Below are 15790 nucleotides of genomic sequence, written 5' to 3' on the forward strand. Positions count from 1 at the left end.
CTGAGGGCAGGCATTTTGTCATTTTTGCTCATTGCTGGCTGTATCTCAAGAATGCACAGAACAGTGCCTGGCACATAGTAGGTGCTCCAAAAATATTTGTTGAATTACTTTCCTTGCCTTAAAATGTCCATTTATGAATTATTTCATATCTTTAAAATTAATCACATCCATATGATTTACCTGGAATGATGTAAATAAAAAATATAATTACAAGTAGTACTTACAGTATTTTAAAACAATGAAAAATTTTAAAACCATATAAGTTTGTATATGTTTTTATTAGCACTTTTAAAAGAATGAGAGGGCACACAGTAAGCTTAATGTTGCCAACTCTAGCGAATGGGTAGTGGAAAGAGAGTGCATATCCTTTTGAAATTATTTTAAAGCCATTTTGGAAATTTTACCTTTTTTTCTCAATTTTTTGTTCAGCAACCTCACAATCTCAAGCCAACTGCCACCTTTGCATTGAAGAGTGTCAGACTTGAAATATAGTGACTCCTGTTTAAAGCCTGGCTCTAGCAAGGCACAGTAAAATGCCCCTGTAGTCCCAGCTACTTGTGAAGCTGAGGCGGAAGGAACTTGAGCTCATGAGTTCAAGACCAGCCTGGGCAACAGGGGGAGACACCCATCTCTGAAATCAATCAGTCAATCAATTAATCCTGGCTCTGCCACTTATTAGTTTCTTTATGCAAAGTACTTAACGTATTGGTGTTTCAATTTTCATTATTTGTGAAATTGGGATTAAAATACCTCCTTCCCAATATTGTGAGAATTAAATGAGAAAATGGAAACTGGAAAAACAAATTCCTTTTCAGATATGAGATGTTACTAATGCTGGGTAATATCCATTAGGAATAATATTTTCAGAACATACAATGAATTTTCAGAACATACAATTTTATACAATGTAGTGTCTTAAAATGGAATTAATAAATGTGAAAGTAATTAGAAAATTTCTCCTCACTGATACATTTGTGCAAAGAATATGAGTATGGAGCCTAATGAGCTGTGTTTGTATTGCCAGATCTGTGGATCACAAGCTGGGTGACCTTGAGCAAGCTGCGTTAGCCTCGAGCCCCAGTTTTTTTATTCGTGAAATGATGGTGGTGACATATGTGATGCTCATAGATCCACATGATTATATAAAACTCACAAGAGTATCAATCACATATAGACACTCAATAAATTGTAGCTATTTTTGTTTATTTAAAAATATACTTATTGTGTATTTTTAAGTCATCTAGTGCTTTCAGTCTTATTGTAGATTTGATAGTTATTACCTCAGGTTGGTGACTTAAACATTGTTTATCAGCAGGGCAACCATTATTGTTATTTTTTTGGAAATTGGGAAATTGAGCCCAACCAAGTGATAGACTTAGCTATCATTCGGAGGAATCAGCTGCTATGGTCTGAGTGTTTATGTCCCCCTCAAAATGCATATGTTGAAGCTTAATCCCCAGTGCAATAGTATTAAGAGGTGAGGATTTTAGGAGGTAATTAGGTCATGGGGACTCTGCCCTCAAAAGTGGGATTAGTGCCCCTATAAAACAGGCCTGAGGGAGCTTGTATGTCCCTTCTGCCATGTGAGGATGCAGCAAGAAGTTGCAGTCTGTGAGGCAGAGAGTGAACTCTCACCAGATACCAAATTTGTTGAAACCTTGACCTTGGACCTCCAAGCCTCCAGAACTGTAAGCAATAAATTTCTGGTGTTTATAAATTACCCAGTCTAAGGTATTTTGTTATGGCAGCTTGAATGGACTAAGACATCATGCTAACAATAGCTCCATATAGACTGTGCCAGTCTCTGCTGATTCATATTATAGAGGTCAAAAAGTAATTAGCATTATGACATGGGACATAGGTGTGTGTGTGTGTGTGTGTGTGTGTGTGTGTGTGTGTGTGTGTATGAAAAAGAAATTAGGGGAGTGTGCTGAGCTTGGATTACACACACACACACACACACACACACACATACACAACTACCGTCCCAGCACAGTTAACTATTATAATACATCTTTTTTATTCAGGCATAGTTTAACATCTTCAGGAATTGTTTCTTATTTTTATTTTTAAATCAATGTAGATGATGTGCCTGACTCCTTCTCTTCTCCTGCTTTAAAATATCTTAGTGTTAGAGGTGTCAACCAGCCTGCTTTATATTTATATTAGGGCTTGCTCTCCTGGTTAGCTTTGCTAGACTTGAAGATAAAGCCATCTTCCTGGATGAGTTCTAAAGAACCCAGGTCCTGCCTTAGGCCCAAAGGATTTTGTAGTCATGGCAATGAGCAACAGCCTTCCTGTTTGCTGGGCTCTAGGGGGAATCTGGTTACCTCTTCACACAGTTACAACACGGTCAGAATCCACTCCTCTGCTCACCGATGATGAGCCTAATATTAGCATTTATTCTGAATAAATTTAGCCTAGTGATTTATGTTGCAAATAAAACTTTAACTGTTTCCTGGCATGAATGTTATCTGTGAATAACCAGGACAAGCTCACTCACTTTTTCTCCACTAATGTAAATAAATGTTCAATTAAAACTAGATTATATAAAGATGGGTTTTATTCTTCATGACACCTTTTGTGAGGCTGTATGGTTAAGGCTGGAAGAAGAGAAGGTGGCCATGGATAACCCAAGTTCATGATAAAAATAGAATTAGTAAAAAAATCTAGCACAAAATGGAATATAGTATTTATAATACACCCAATATTTTAGGACATACTTTTCCCCAAAAGGACTCCTTTCAAAGGCAAAAGTGACACAGCTACTTTTAGAGACACAGAATGTCACATAAATTGCTCAACCAAAAAATGGCAAAGTTCTTCTTTGTTTTCAAGTAATACAGTGAAGCCCATGAAATATGAGTTTACCAATGAACAAAATGTCTTTTTAGAGTTCTTTCCCTTCTAGCCACAGTCTCATATATTGATCACAATTTTGCTTTTGCTCTGTGCTCCCCAACCCCCCCATCATTCTCCATCCATCTTCACGATGGGCAACCTCACAAAGCTGTCATTTCTCTATCTTTACAAACAAGGTTTCCATGTATTGCACTCAAGCCATTGGTCATTGCCATTTTCTTCCATATGTTCTCTGAAAAACTAATGTGGTATTATATGAATATGGTTAATAAGCAAAATAACACATTAAAGTTATCTTCTACTTTCAAGGCTGCAAACATTTTTTGTTTAGTGCAGATCAAACCAGGCAAGGGGCTATTTATTCCCTGTCTTCTGTGATGGACCCAAACCATTACCGCCTGTTTCCTTCCCAGAAAAACACTTTTTCCATTTTTTTTTAACTCAGTTAAACACGAGTGACAAGGATCCAGATTGCTTAACATTTGTCCCTTTTCTCCTTTTTCTAATTGTTCAAATATTTCAAATATTTTCTTCAATGTTAAGGTCATGACATTTTCATTTTAATTACAATTAAACTTTTAGTTGCTATAAAAAAACAGTGTATAGCTCAAATTTCCACACAACAGTGGCAGAATGTCAGGCTGCGGTACAATAATATTGTAAGTTGCATCTGATTGGTGAGGCGTTTAATGCTTTGGATATAGTATTAATTAATAGATGTTTAAAAATATGCAGGTGTTGTAGCGATTTTAATATTTTCTTCCACAAATGCAATATTGCTTTTGAAATGCACTTATGTTGCAAACCTGTTAATAGACCACCTGATAATGGTGGGAGGGGGGAGGAGGGGATGGGTTTTTACATATATAGTTGAGTGCGACGTGCACTATCTGGAGGTGGACATGATTGAAGCTCTGACTTGAGGGGCGTGGGGAGGCAAAGCAATGTGTGTAACCTTAACATTTGTACCCCCATAATATGCTGAAATAAAAAAATAAGAAATAAAAAAATAAAACAAGAACCAAGCCCCCCCCAAACAATTATATTTTTATGCCATCTTATATGATTCCATAACATTTTTCTCTTTCATAAACCTCATGTTTCAACCAGATCATAATTTCCTCATCTTTTATCTACACCACAACACCTAGCACAGCAGAGTTAGTCAGGATTCTTTTGCAAGATGTTGCAAGTAAAAAGATTCAATTCTAACCAGCTTGGGGGAAGACTACTTGAGTATATTACATAACAAAAGGAAAAGTTGATGAATCAAATATTTAAGAGACGGAAAGGATCAGCTGGACCTCAGGGATAATTGGAATAGAAACTTTAGAGCCACATAGTTGGAAAGGGAGAATCATTTACCCCAGAAAGGGATACTGTTTTGCAAAGATGGAACAATTGAAGGTCTGGCAAGGCAAAAAATAAAATCAAAACAATAATGAATAACAGAGGTGGGATTTGAGCTAAGATGGTCCAACCCTAGTGCCTGCACTCTAAACACAGTGCCTGGCAAGCCTACCATCACCTTGTCATACCAGTCAAATAACTGTAACCCTGTCTAATCTTACAGAACACATAGCTGTGGAGTTCAAAGACCAGATGGGAATGTTTAATGATCTCTTGAAGTTTGTTCTATATCTAAAGTTCTGTGATTAATTAAGAAACAAACTGCATAAGGGAAGTTAGAGCATGCAGATATTTCTCACTTCCCAACCCAATCTCTCCCTCTATCCTCCACACATACATGGCCACTCACACACACTTAGGTGCCTGAAACCCCTCACACTGACATGGAATGCACAACCCCAGCCACTTTTCTAAATGTATAGAGGTGTTTGTGGACATTAAGAAATCCTGATGCTCTTAAATCACAAAATACGATGAGACGATTTCTTGCTAATGATGACTGGCCTGGCTCTGAGCATCTGTCAGAATCATGTGATGGGCTTGGCAGAGTGACCATGATTTTCTTGCTTTTCCTGCCTTATGTTTTACAAAATGTCATTCTTGAATAATCACAGGATCTGTAATGCTGGCAAGTAAGTATAATAAACAGTGGAATAGATTGTTCACTCTAGAGGAAAATCAGATGACTGATTGAACAACAAACCACAATTGCCGAAGATCAAATTGTCACTTAACGGAAGGTGCAATATACTGTTTGATAAGGTACTGAAAGTGTGAATGAGGACAGTATGGGGAGTTACATAAGCAGGTTAGGAAGCAGCAAGTAAAGTTTTATTTTATTTTTTTTTTCATTGAGGGGGAAAGATGCTATTAAATTACAAGTTTCAGAAAATCTGACCGGTGTTTTATGGAAAATAATGTGCAGGGAATTTCCCTCTCTTCCTTTACTAGTTCCATATGTGACACACAGACATTCCAAAGACTGGAGTTAAGTCTCAGTTTCAGGGAGTATCTGGCACAGCAAGGCTCATAGTCTGGGCACCCAGACAAGGGCCTGGGTTATGAGTCAGAGCAAAAGGGTCTCGAGAGCAGCAATATGCAAGGGGTGTTAGAAACCTAATAAATCTTATTCTAACATAGGATTGTATTACTTACCTATGAATGCATTAAAAAATGACCCCATAATTTAGCAGCTTAAAACAACAAACATTTATTATCCTATAGTTTCTGGGTGTTCAGAAATGCTGGGGAACTTAGAGATGTGGTTTTGGTTCAGCGTCTTTGGTGAGATTGCATTCGAGCTGTTAGCTGGGGCAGCAGTCATTGTCATCTGAAGGCTCCACTGGGGCTGGCAGGTCAGCTGCCAAGTTCACTCACATGGGTGTTGCCTGGCCTCGGTTTCTCTCTGGTTGTTGTCTGGAGGCTTCAGTTTCTTGCTAGATGGGCCTCACTGTGCAACATGGCAGAAATCCAAGAAAGAGAGGAAAAGCATGCACTCAAGACAGTCAGATCTGAAATTTTCATAGTAAGAAAGCCCGAAGGCATAGACATGTTATTTATTCATTTATTTATTTTTATTTCAGAATATTATAGAGGTACAAATATTTTGGTTACATATAATGCCTTTGCTTTGCCCAAGCCAGGGCTACAGGCACGTCCTTCCCCCATACAGTGCACTCCACATCCATTAGTTTTGAGTCTACCCACCCCCCTCCACCGCCCTCCCACCTGACCAGGCACCCAGTGAATATTACTACCATATGGGCACTTTAGTGTTGATCAGTTAGTACCAATTTGATGGCCAGTACATGTGGTGCTTGTTTGTCCATGTTTTCGTTTGAATAAATAGCATCTTTTTTTTAGTGATCACTGCTGTATAAATATTTAAAATAAGGATCAGCAAACTATAGCTTTTGGTCCCAAGATGACTCTGCCTATTTTTGTATGGCCCATGAACTAATAACAGTTTTACATTTTTAAATGGTTGCAGAAAAGTCAAAACAGTAACTATATTGAATGCTATGTGAAAACTATGCAATTCAATTTTCAGTGTCCATAGTGTTTTACTGGAACACAGCCATACTAATTTATTTAGGTATTGCCTGTGACTGCTTTTGTGTTACAACAGCAGAGCTAAGCCACTGTAGCAAGGACTGTATGGCCTCCAAGTCTAAAGTAGTCACCATTTAGCTGTTTACATAAAAAGTTTGTCAACCCATGATTTAAAAGAACATTTAAAATAATGTCCTTGTTACTTATAAATGATAATAAAATATGAAAAAAAATTTTATTGATGAAAGAGTGTGTCCTAGGGATTAATATTGTGTAATAAAATAGAAATATTATGTTGAATTTTATAGGCACGCTGATGTAACTATATCTATTCAGCTTATTTAATGAGCAATGTACTGTAACTTAATAACCACAGGAGATATTATCAAACTCTTTATGTAGTGATGGGAACAAATTCTCCTTATTTGTTGTAGTCAACAAATATTCAATCTTTAAATTGCCACTTATTTTGTATGAATTGCTAAGTAACTTTTTTCTTAGCTTACATGTACATACAGAGTTGTATCTCAGTGTACTCAGGGGATTGGTTCCAGGATTCCCATGTGTACCAAAATCCACACATATTCAAGTCCTGCAGTCAGCCCTGTGGAAGCCACCTGTATGAAATGTTGGCCCTCTGTCTATGCAGGCTTCACATCCTGTGAATACTATATTTTCCATGCACCTTTAGTTGAAAAAATTCTGCATGTAAGTGGGCCCATGCAGTTCAAATCCATGATGTTCAAGAGTCAACTGTATATACTAACTACAGAAAAATCATAATAAATATAATGACAAGCAAAACAAAGGAAAAATATCCATAATTTCACCTATCTCATGGATAATCAGTTACTTTGGTATATATCCTTCTATCCCTTCATATAGGTGTATGGACGTGTTAAAGTATGAATGTATCACAAACATCAATTGAAGTTTCCTGCCCATTGAGATTTAGATAACTTTCATTGGAGGTTTCCTTTATGTTCAACTGCTCTACCACAAAAGTTGTTCCACTTTGATTCCTATCAACATGGTCACAACACTGAGTATTATTATTCTTCTAAAGCTTTGAAAATTTGATAATAGAAAAAATGGCTTCTTATTTTATGAATTATTAAGTGAGTATGGAAATATTAAGAATCAAACAATGCTTTCTGTACATTGTACCATGAGAGCAGAGTGAGCTGGACTCTATAGTAATAAAGATGTTGAGAAAATGACTTAAACAGTAGGAGAAAATTGTGTTCTGAACATTAGTTATATGATGCTAACAGCTTATAGTTGATGCCTGCATTATTTCTGAGCATTCTGGAAAAAAAGGGGATGTAACCTATCATTTAATGTTATTATTAATTTTATGTCAAGTCTTTAGCTAATGTGTGTGTGTATCCCAGGTAAATGGATAACTTTGTTGATAAGGCCAAATTTTATATTATTATCTATATATAAAAGTACTGAGTATCTATTAAGAATCTATAATATTAAGTATCTATTAAAACCAATGCTTCATAAATTGTATGAACAGAACATCTAGAATTACTAGGCGTTCCATTAAAAATGATCTGTGATCAAAAAACTGTGGGAAATTCAGAATTTGAAAATATTAACATATATATGTATGTATATGCACATGCATACATGAAACTGTAGAACTATCTAGAGCCTTTAGTTTGATACAGTGAATTTTGTATTTCTAAAAATATAATATAGTACACAATGTTTTCCAAATGTGTTTCTGCCAAACCCTTTCCTCAAAGTTGGTCCTGAACTCCTAGGCTCAAGCCATCCTCCTAACTCAGCATCCTGAGTAGCTGGGACTACAGGCACTCGCCACCACGCTTGGCTAAAACTAATATTAATATCACTACAGGCACCAGTGTTCCATACACTAGTGTTGTCATAAGTACTGAGATTTGTTGCATTAGATACATAACAGGATGTCTGTTATGTATCACTTGTTAAGGGTATAGAACAGAAGCATACCATCTACTGTTAATTTTTAAAATAAACAGAATAAACTTTTATATTGCTCTAATTGTGTATCATAAACTCAGGGGATTATGGCCTCCTTCCCAATGTGAACCCCTCTTCTCCCTCCTCTGATGACCCAGCCATCCTTGGGGGGTCATGGGGCAGGGAGCAGTAGTCCTCAGGATAGTCCTCAGCAACTGAGCCCTACTCAGGACAGCCACCAGGAGAATCAGCCCCATGTCCTTTCTTAAAGCAATGATGATCGGTGTAGGGCAACATAAATTCATGAATTCTTGGTGGTAACCAGAAAGGAGGGAGAAAAAACAGATATGTGCCCAGCCCAAGATGTTTTGTAGCTCAGTGGCTTGAAACATTCCCTTTTATTCACCCCACTTTTATGGTGGCAGAACCATTCCCCTACTCATTTGTACTGGCTATCTGGCCCTGCCTCATTCCATGCAGTCTGAGTGGAATGGTCAAATACCGTGCTTCATATTGGCCGTCACTCAGAAAAAAAAAAGTAGTTTGGAGATGTGCCGATCAGTGACAGGGTCTTAAGGAGATTGTCCTTGATTTTCATTGCTGGGATCTGGGAGCTGAAGGTTTCTGTGCATTCTGAGGCCTGGGAGCTCTGTTTGAAGGATGCTAGCTCTCCAGTATCTCTCTCATGAAGACTTTTTATAGTTTAAGTAACTCAGAGTCAATTTTCCTTTCTGGCAATCAAATAACAATATTGTTGGGGTCAGGGTATGGTAAAATCAGAGAATATAAACTAAGATTTTAAAAGTAACAGTTGCTTTTTTCTTTCATTTTTCTTCTCTGTATTTCCTACAGTGAATAATGCATGTATTTTTTTTTATAATATGAAATGAAAGGATAATAAAGCTATTTTTATAAGCAGAACCAGAGACAGAGATGAAACCAGGCACCTGGGATTTGTTGGTTATCAATCACAGTTGAGCCTTGAGGTTAGCTTTGATTTTGGGGGGAGTTAAGGAAGAAAGTTGGGAGAGGAAACATATGGGTCATTTTATCTGATAAAAAGAGGCAAACATATTTTTCTAAAGAAACAAGGTTTCTCCTGGCACCAAATTTTAGAAGAAATCTTGTTATGTGTGTGGGTTCTTGTGTAAGGTACATTGAGTAACTTAATGGATATTATGTTGAAATGTGGTTTTGCAAAAGACAGAATGTCCTTCTCATGGATTTTTTAATATTAGTATGGTATAAAAACTAAGAGACTAACATTCAATCTTAACATAGTGAAGATATTTATACAAGAGATCAAAATAATAAGGTCAAGGTCAATTTCGTTCTCCAGATATCAACTAAATGTAAGTAAATCCCAGCTCCTACTTTCATTTATCTTAAAGCATTTATTCTTCCAAAGTAGATCCAAATTCACATTCCTCTCCAAACAGCAGAAACGTGATCAGACTCATCCAGTTGAGTTTGTTCTTCCCAGTTACCTCTCTTTACCTCTCCATCTTCCCCAAATCTCTATAAACCCTCTCTGTGATCCAGCTTCTTGTCCTCAACTGATGATAATCCAGGTCTTGCCTAATTTACTCAACAAAATAAAATCTGGTTTGGTTAGTGGAATAACTTTCATTTATTGTTCTCAAACAAAACCCTTAATGCCTTACCGAACCTACCAAAAAATACTCTCTTAAGGATTTCTGCTTTTGACAGAAATTTGATGATGAGCCATGTTAGTTCTCCCCTTACCAAGTGCTCTCCTCTTACCAAACAACTTGAACCTATATAAAACACAATTTTTATCATATTGATTATGTCACAATTATGTTACAGGAAACAGGAAACTTTTCAAAGGGAAAAAAACAACAAATACTCAGTGAATCTTGAGTGCCTCCAAGAAGGTAGAATTGAAAAAGGGGCAAATGGAATGATAAGGTCAGCCCTGTAATCTAGGAACTAAGTAATTAGACCAGGGGCAGGGTAGGGAGGTGGGACCAGACTAGGACTTTGGACACTCCAAATATGGATTAAAAATAGTTGCAGGTTTGTAGCAGCCCTTGCCTCCTTCAAGAAGTGAATAAAATTCATCTCTGGAGGAAGCATCCTCAATTTAGGCCCACACATTTTTTAGCAGATGAATACCAACAAAATACCAGCTCACGATCAAAGATTACCAAAACAAACCATGTAGAAAAAAAAATTCCACGCAAACAATAAACAACATATTTACACCACTAACAACTTCAGATATTAGAACATTCAATAGGAAATATAAAATAGTTATGAACGAAATATTCAAAGTAATAAAAAATGAAAACACAAAGATGAGCTAGGTCATGAGATTATAAAATATACCCAGGTAGCTATGAAAAAGAATTTAAAATTCAATGAGACCAAGTAGCAGCAATCCATTCCCAAAAAGATTATAGAGCTGAGGAAAGAATCAAATATCCATCAGTAGTAGAATTTGTAAATTATAGATAATACCATACTTCAATGAAAACGAACCAGCTAGAGCTATATGCAATAATATAAATGCGTCTCTCAATATTAAGCAAAAGAAACAGGATCCTCAGGAATAAAAATAATAGGATTCCATGCACCATGGCTGTCTGGAAAGTACCCAACCATTGTATCCATGTATCCATTGTATCCACAGCTGGGTACTTTCGGACAGCCCTCATATTTTAAAAACAAGCAAAATTACTACACTGGTTAAAGATACACTTTGGTGTGTATATTTATATGTGTGCATAAATTATAAAGGAAAACAAAAAAATGATTATCAGACAGTCAAGATAGTAGTGATCTCTGGACGGGAGGTGGAAAGGATAGATGATGGGAAGGGACACATAGGATTTTTAGGGTGCTGAGAATATTCTATTTCTTGACTTGTGGGTGGCTACACACATTGTCACATCATGTTTTCCTTAAACTGTTTATATATTTTTTGCTCTACTCTTTGCTTTTATTATCTCTCTCTCTCTCTCTCTCTCTCACACACACACACACACACAAATGCACACACACGTATAAAGCCACACAGGAACCCACGCTCTCACCAGTGAGACGATTATGTTGTACTTATCTGACCAATTCATCAGTAAGCAACATGTCAGACCAGCCTCTTGAAAACACAAAAACAACAAAAGGTCCCCTCAATAACTGGAGAAAATTATTAAAATGGATTATACTACAGTTAAGAATGCCTGTTCATCAAAGACACCATTAAAAGAGAGAGAAGACAATCCACAGAGTGTGCAGAGATATTCGTGATAATGCCAGACAAGTCAGATCTGCACTAAGGGCTTGCCTGGGGTAACTAACTCATTTCAGGTGCCTGGTACCATCTCTGTCTCTGATTCCACTTGTAAAATAGTTTTATTATCCTTTCACTTCATATTATAAAAGTAATACATAGCCATTATTCATTATAGGGAATATAGACAAGAAAAATAAACAAAAAAGCAACTGTTACTTTTAATAGGTTAGTGTGTATTCTCTGATTATACACAATCCTCCAGCCCTGTGCCTTCTGGTCCAACTCCACTATTGTTATTTGGTTGCCAGTAAAGAAAATTAACTCTGACTACCTAAACAGTAAAAAGCATTTATTAGAAGGCTGCTACCAGAGAGCTCGCACAATTCAAGCAGAATGCTCAGGTCTTGGAATGCACAGGAAACTTGGTGGCCTTCAGCTGTCAGCAACTACAGTCATTGACAATTTCCCTAGGACCCTTCCGTGGGTTGTTTCATGTTTAAACAACTTTTATTCCTGAATAGTTACACTCAAGATTTAAAATCCCAGCCAAGTTGTGTATTGGTGGGCCTCAAGCACTATATTAGGCAATCCCACTAGTACTTCATGGAATGTGAGGGGGCAGGCATCCCCACCAAAGGGGTGTGTATGTATTTGAAGGGGCAAGTTGTAAAGGGACAGTTATTTTATCATAAAAGCAAGGTAGAAATGATGAGCAGTCCAAAATAACAAATATCTTTTAAGGCCATTCTCTACATATTGCTTCAAGGCAGTGTTTTAAAATTTAATATTTTTCAAAATATCTACATCTATTAAGTATTCTCTTAGAATTATTTTTAGCTTTTATATTGAAGTATAAAATGCATCACAAGAGTACAAAAATAGCAAATGTACAGGCTGATGAATTCTTACCATGTAACTAACATCAAGAAATAAAATAGCATCCTCCAAACCTCTCCTAATCATTACCCATTTATTCCTTCCCAAAGATAACTACAAACCTGATGTCTAACATCATGGTTTAGTTTTTCCTGTTTTTCAACTCTTATAAATAGAATTATATGGTATGAATTCTTTTATCTGTCTTCTTTTGATCAGCATATTTGTAAGATTCACCCATGTTGCTGTGTTTAGCAGCTGTCTATTTATGCTTATGTTATATACTCTTTCCATTCAATAAATATACTGAATTTTTTTTTTTTTTACTGTTGATAGAAATTGGACTGTTTCTACTTTTTTTTTTTTTTTTTTTTTTTTTGAGACAGAGTCTCACTTTGTTGCCCAGGCTAGAGTGAGTGCCGTGGCGTCAGCCTGGCTCACAGCAACCTCAATCTCCGGGGCTCAGCGATCCTACTGCCTCAGCCTCCCGAGTAGCTGGGACTACAGGCATGCGCCATCATGCTCGGCTAATTTTTTGTATATATATTTTTAGTTGGTCAATTAATTTATTTCTATTTTTGGTAGAGACGGGGTCTCGCTCAGGCTGGTTTCGAACTCCTGACCTTGAGCAACCCGCCCGCCTCGGCCTCCCAAAGTGCTAGGATTACAGGCGTGAGCCACCGCGCCCGGCCTGTTTCTACTTTTTGGCTAATATGAAGAGTACAGTTATGAACTCTTTATACCTCTTTTTTGGTGAACATATGGATGCATTTGCAAATGTTCAAATTGAGTAAATATTGCCAAACAGCTTTCCAAAATTGTTTTACTAATTTACATTCCCTCCATCAGTATACGAGAGTTCCAATGCCTCTACGTTCTTGCCAGCATTTGTGATTGCTAATCTTTTAAATTAGCCATTCTGGTTGCTGAATAATCGTATCTCATTGTGGTTTTAATTTATGTCTGGGTTTTGTTTAAAATTATACATTTCCATAGTGACTAATGAGATTGAGTATTTCCTCATAATTTTATTGAGGCTTTCAGATAAGCCTCTTTTGTGAAGTAACTTCTTGTGTCTTTTGAAAATTTTTAAAAAGTCTGTTTTTTCCTATTAATTTGTAAGAATTCTTTATATATTCTGGATATGATTCCTTAGTTGACTAAATATATCCCCACTATCTGTTCCCACTCTGTAACTTACATTTTAATTCTCTTAGTGATGGTTTTTGACAAACAGAAGTTTCTAATGTTAATGTAAATTTCTTTCTTTTTTTTTTTTTTTTGAGACAGAGTCTCACTTCGTTGTTGCCCAGGCCAGAGTGAGTGCCGTGGCGTCAACCTAGCTCACAGCAACCTCAAACTCCTGGGCTCAAGCAATCCAATCCTGTCTCAGCCTCCCCAGCAGCTGGGACTACAGGCATGCACCACCATGCCTGGCTAATTTTTTCTATATATATTAGTTGGCCAATTAATTTCTTTCTATTTATAGTAGAGATGGGGTCTCGCTCTTGCTCAGGCTGGTTTCGAACTCCTGACCTCAAGCAACCCGCCCGCCTTGGCCTCCCAGAGTGCTAGGATTACAGGCATGAGCCACGTAAATTATTTCTTAATCTTTGATTTTGTATTTCTATTTGCTTAACCTAAGTTCTTAAATATCTTTTTCCATGTTTACTTCTTAAAGCTTTTGGTTTCCCTGCTCACATTTAGTTCTATACTCCACTTGGAATTGTTTTTAATCTCACTTTTATTCATTAAAAATAAAGTATAGTTTATATATCTTATTATATACAGTAAAATATAGTAAATTTATACACCTCAGTGAAATACTCAATTCTGTGAGTTTTGACAAACACGTACTATTATGTCATGATCACCATAATTGGGATATAGAACATTTCTATCCTCCCAAACACCCCCATGACTTGTAGTCAACCATTTCTCCCATTCCCAGGCCCAAATAAGCAGTGATCTTTTTCCTGCCTCTATAGTTTTCCTTGTCTAGCATGTCATAGAAATGGAATCATACAGTATGTAGCATTTTGAGACTGGCTTCTTCATTTAGCATAATGCAATTGAGACTCATCCGTGTTGGTGTGTATCTTTTTATTGCTGGATAGAATTCCACTGTGTGGATGTATCAGAGTTTGTTTATCCATTTACCAGTTGAATTGCATTGAAGTTGTTTCCAGTTTTGGACAATTAGGAATAAAGGCACTATAAACATTCATGTATGTGTATAAGTTTTTATGTGAGCTTCACTTATCATTTAACTTGCATAAATACATAGATGTGAGAATATTGGGTGATATGATAAGTATATCTTTAATTTTATAAGAAGTTGCCAAATTGTTTCCTAAAGTGGCTGGACCATTTTATATTTTCACCAGCAATAATACATGAGGGTTACAGGTGCTCCATATCCTCACCAGGACTTGGTATTACCTACCAGTTTTGGCTATTCTAGCAGGTGCGCAGTGGTGTCTCATAGTTTTAATTTACATTTCCTAATGACTAATGATGTTGAGCATCTTTTCCAATGATGTTGGAAAGATGGCTTATTTGTCATATGTACATAACTTCTTTGGTGAAATGTTGATCAGTTTCCTATTGCTGCTGTAACAAATTACCATAAAGTTGGTGGTGTGAAATAACTTAAATGTATTATCTCACAGTTTGGGGGTCAGAAGTCCTAAAGCAAGGTGTTGGCAAGGCCATGTCCTTCTGAAGACTCTAGGGGAAAATCCATTCCCTCACCTTTTTCTAGCTTCTAGAGGCCACCTGCTTTCCTTGGCTTATGGGCCAAGCTCCGTTGTCAAAGTCAGCAGTATATCATCTTCCAACCTCCTTCTGCTTCCGTCATCATATTGCCTTTTTTTGGCCTTAATCCTCCAGCCTTTCTTGGTCGTGATCCTCCAGCCTCGTGTCTGCATGGGGCCTACCATATAATCCAGAATAATTTTCCCATCTCAAGATCTGTAACATAATCATATGTGCAAAGTCTCTTCCACAGCATCTTTAATTTCTGTCTTCAAGTTGCAACATTGTGATTTATAATAGGAAATATATATTTTGGTTTTTGTCCCCAGTTTCTGGTACAGAGCTCCTGAGAACCTTTCTAAATTCCAGAGTAATAGAGTGTCAGACCCAGGGCTCCTAAATCCCTTGGAATTTCCAGAGGGATAGAAATATCTATTGTTCTAATAAGGTGACTTTTGGTTGGCTCCTGAATGCGGGGACTGGTCACCAGGAGGACTTTGCCATGATTAGAAACTTGGACTTTCAGCCCACCCCTCATCCTCTGGGAAGGAGAGAAGGCTAGAAATGCAGTTATTAATTGACCATCCTTATGTGATGAAGCTTCCATAATCAATCCCTGAA

The 15790-nt window shown here is 37.0% G+C and overlaps 1 protein-coding gene across 1 annotated transcript in view; it reads left to right on the plus strand.

The window, feature by feature from the left end:
• The window catches only part of PLEK (pleckstrin), a 224262-nt gene that overhangs the window by 157751 nt on the left and 50721 nt on the right, over positions 1-15790 (plus strand). The window lies entirely within an intron of this gene.

This window comes from Microcebus murinus, chromosome 3, assembly GCF_040939455.1.
Source record: "Microcebus murinus isolate Inina chromosome 3, M.murinus_Inina_mat1.0, whole genome shotgun sequence".
NCBI lineage: Eukaryota > Metazoa > Chordata > Mammalia > Primates > Cheirogaleidae > Microcebus > Microcebus murinus.